Raw genomic sequence first — 4,217 nt, 5'->3', positions numbered from 1 at the left:
ATAATTACCCCTTATCTCACGTAATTAGGCCTCAAGTGATTAGCCCAGGTGTTATAATTACCCCTTATCTCAGGTGATCAGGCCCAGGTGCTATAATTACCCCTTACGTTACACCTGTAGGCGGGGAAAAACTCCAGGTTATCTGATCAGTGAGGCGGTAGAGTTAATCCCTGCCTGCGTGGGTGGTGTTGCCGCCGCTCAAGAGGTCCAGTCCAATTAAACTTGTGGCCTTAGCTCAAGGTCTTCCCTCGGCGCCATGACTGTGTGACGTGTGTATGATCTTTTCTGTGTATGTTTAATGGTGTGTGTGTGTGTGTGTGTGTGTGTGTGTGTAGTAGTGATGAGGAAGACAGATAACCTTACAATTAACCTACCCTACTCCCATCTCAGTCTCCCCACCCCACTCCCTATCCCCGATTCCACCCTACTCCTACCCCACCTCACTCCCTACCCTATCCTACCCTACCCTACCCTACCCTATCCTATCCTACCCTACCCTATCCTACCCTACCCTACCCTACCCTACCCTACCCTACCCCCTAGATAGAGTTAAGGTGATTAATTCTCAGGTGAAATAAGCTCGGAGGATTTCTCAGGGTTTATCTCAGCAGCTGTTCTAGGACACATCAAGTTAGGGTCAGATTAGTTCTCAGGAGACCACTTGACCCTCAGCTGTGCGTGAGAAATACCTTAAGTTAGAGAAGGTGAGAGATGTGTCTACGTGTGAGGGAAGGTGAGAAAAGACGGTATTAGTGAGAGAGAGAGAGAGAGAGAGAGAGAGAGAGAGAGAGAATACAGTGTGAAAAAATGAAGAAAAACTGACGATACAAATGGTAAGACAAGACATAACAATAATAATAATAAAAAAAGGCGAAAGGAAAAAAGTCGGAGAAAAAGGAATTAGAGAGATAATATTTTTTACCTTTTATGTGTTGACTTTTGTGGCCGTTATGTGAGGTGAAAGGTTATGTGGTGATAATGGTTCATCTTCGCTACACGCTATGTTCTTGTGTCTCCCCTCTCCTTCTCTCCTTCTCCTCCCCTCTCCTTCTCTCCTTCTCCTCCTCTCCTCTGGTTCCTCTCTCCTTCCTGATCTTAATGTCTGTTAGGGAGGGTAGGGTGGTAGTGGTGGTGGTGGTTGTTGTGAGGGAGGATGGTGAGGGAGGGTGGTGATGGTGAGGGAGGGTGGTAATGGTGAAGGAGGGTGGTGATGGTGAGGGAGAGAGAGAGAGAGAGTGGTGATGGTGACTTTTGAGAGAGTTAGAAAGAGTTTTGAAGGTGATGGCTGGGAGAGCGTGGAGGAATGAGGGTGATGATAGCTCAGAGAGAGAGAGATGGCTGGCTGGCTGGCTGGCTGGCTGGCTGGCTGGCTGGCTGGCTGGCTGGCTGGCTGGCTGGCTGGGTAGTGGGTAAGAGAAGCAACACAACGCAACACAAATAATCCCCAAGTCAGAAACAGGAAGAAAAATTCACATGTCAGTTTAAACAGAAAAGTTATCGCATTAGTTGAGGTAGAAAATACAGGTCCTGTTTACCTCGAGAAGAAAAGTTGTTTACGTCAGGTAAGTGAAGAAAATATACAAGTTAGGTGAGGTAAACATGTTAAGTGTGTTTATAAGTGTGTGTGTTTGTTTTGAGGATGTTAAGTGTGTTTGAAGTGCGTTTTATAAGTGTGTTGATATATCCTTTACACTTAACGTTAGATGAATTACCCTGTTATAAGTATGTTTCTAAGTGTCTATGTACTTTATACACTCGATTAAATAAGTACTAACCATAAGTGTGTTCAAGTGATATTATTTAACTCTTAAGACAAATGAGTACGTATCTTATTATCTCACTTAAAGACTCAAAGATGGAGAGCAAAATGGCGTCATTCTTACACCGAGACTCTACCGTAAATGGAAGTAATTCGTTTATATTTGGAATAATATTAACAAAAATGCCTTGCGTGTGTTTGGGAATTTGAATCGAAATTCTCTCTTCCTCTGAGGCAAATTCCTTCGTCTTGGAAATATACAGTAAATTCCTGACGTAGTTTTAAGGAATTTGGAATAATAATAATAAAAACAGTAAATAATAATAAGAAAAACAATAATAATAATAATAATAATAAATAAATTAAATATTTTTTGAGAATTTATATCTAAATTCTCATGTATATCTTATGAGAATTCTGACCAAGTTACGAACATCCTGGCAGTTTGATAGCGCTTGTCCAGTGTTGGCGTGGCATCAATTTACATATTAATTCTCAAAGTTATTTACATAGCAATTTACATTTATCGCTTTGAATATTTCCGGGAGCAAATTGGTGCAGAAAATTGTGGAGTGGAGACGAGGGGAAGAGATGGTCAGATTGTGTTGATTTATCGGGGTTTTGGGTGATTGTGACGTGTTGAGAAATGACGTAATTGTGACGTGTTGAGAAATGACGTAATTGTGACGTGTTGAGAAATGACGTAATTGTGACGCGGAGAAATGATGAATTGTACGTAAGCGAGAATGACGTAATTGTGACGTGTTGAGAAATGACGTAATTGCATGCGAAATGATGCAATTTGGGTGCCTTACCTGTGGATGCTAAAGACAACAGGTGTAAAACACAAAGACAACAGCTGTAAACACAAAGACAACAGCTGTAAACACAAAGACAACAGCTGCAAACGCGATACGGCAAATGTAACAGAACGGTTTCAATTTTGAGACAACGTTAATTATTATACCTTTATATTACCCGTCATGAACCAGCGGGATGAATGGCGGGGAGAGAGAGAGAGAGAGAGAGAGAGAGAGAGAGAGAGAGAGAGAGAGAGAGACTGTCAGTGTTATTATTTCCCACAACAAAAGAACGCCACAACTGTCAGAAGGCGGGCGAACGTGTGTCTGGCGAACAAGTACAGAAACAAATACAGGTTTAGGTACAGGTAGGAATACAGGTACAGACAAATACAGGTATAATTACAGGTACAGGTAATCTAAGACCACGAACTGTACATAAATCACTCAACACCATTGTTTACACCATGACATCACAACCAACCTGTAAACAAACACAGACAATATCACCCTTACTTGACATCACTGTTTACATCATGACATCACAACCAACCTGTAAACAAACACAGACAATATCACCCTTACTTGACATCACTGTTTACATCATGACATCAAAACCAACCTGTAAACAAACACAGACAATATCACCCTTACTTGACATCACTGTTTACACCATGACATCACAACCAACCTTCAAACAAACACAGACAATATCACCCTTACTTGACATCACTGTTTACATCATGACATCACACCATCCTGACCTAACATGTAAAAAAAAAAATCGTCCACTTTAGCCACAATGTTACACTAAAGTTGTTTGTAGTTACGAGGCGCTGTGGGTAAGAAATAGACAAAGTACAAAAGTTAGAAATTACGACAAAGTATGTGAAGTTTAGAGACGAGTTTGAGGGTAATGGTGGAAAATAAGTTTACAGAAATTAACTACATGATGAGTTTCGTAGCTCTTGGTGTTGCTTGGAGTGCTGCATAGGGCCACATAGAGCTACATAGGACCATATAAAACATAGAACCTCATAGAACCTTTATTTAAAGTTATTTGTTAATTTACTAAGTCAGGCGTCGCTTTAGGTATTGAACGCTTGGGCAGCAAAGTTGGTCACGGACGAACGGGAATACGGACGGACGGAGTGAGAGATTGGCTACAAAACAAGGACTGGGGGGAGGGGGAGAGGTGAGGGATGTAGAGGTGAGGGGGGGAGAGGTGAGGGGGAGAGGTGAGGGGGAGAGGTGAGGGGATGTGGAGAGGTGAAGGGGAGAGAGGAGAGAAGGTCGGAGAGGGGAGATGGGAGGAAGGGTTTAGAAGGTAGGGGAGGAGGAAGGAAGGAGGGGAAGGAGGAGGGGAAAGAAGATGGAAGAAAGAACGGGGAGGAGAGGTAGGAGAACAAGAAAGAGTAAGAGGAGAAATGGAAGAAGAAAACGGAGGAGGAAGGAGGAGAGGTAGAAAAGAAGAGAAAGAAGAAGAGAGAGAGAGAGAGGAGGAGAGTGGTAGCTGATATGACATAGACACAAGGGTCACCTTGTACACAGTGACTGGCCTTCAACACAACCTCAGTCTAGTGTCAAAGTTTAGATTAGTCTGGTGTAGTGCTGTGTGGGGGTGTTGTGTGTGGGGTGTGTGGGGTGTAGGTGTTTGT

This window comes from Homarus americanus, unplaced genomic scaffold (assembly GCF_018991925.1).
Source record: "Homarus americanus isolate GMGI-L3 unplaced genomic scaffold, GMGI_Hamer_2.0 scaffold12226, whole genome shotgun sequence".
Taxonomy (NCBI): Eukaryota; Metazoa; Arthropoda; class Malacostraca; order Decapoda; family Nephropidae; genus Homarus; species Homarus americanus.
Note: the sequence above shows the minus strand (reverse complement) of the source record.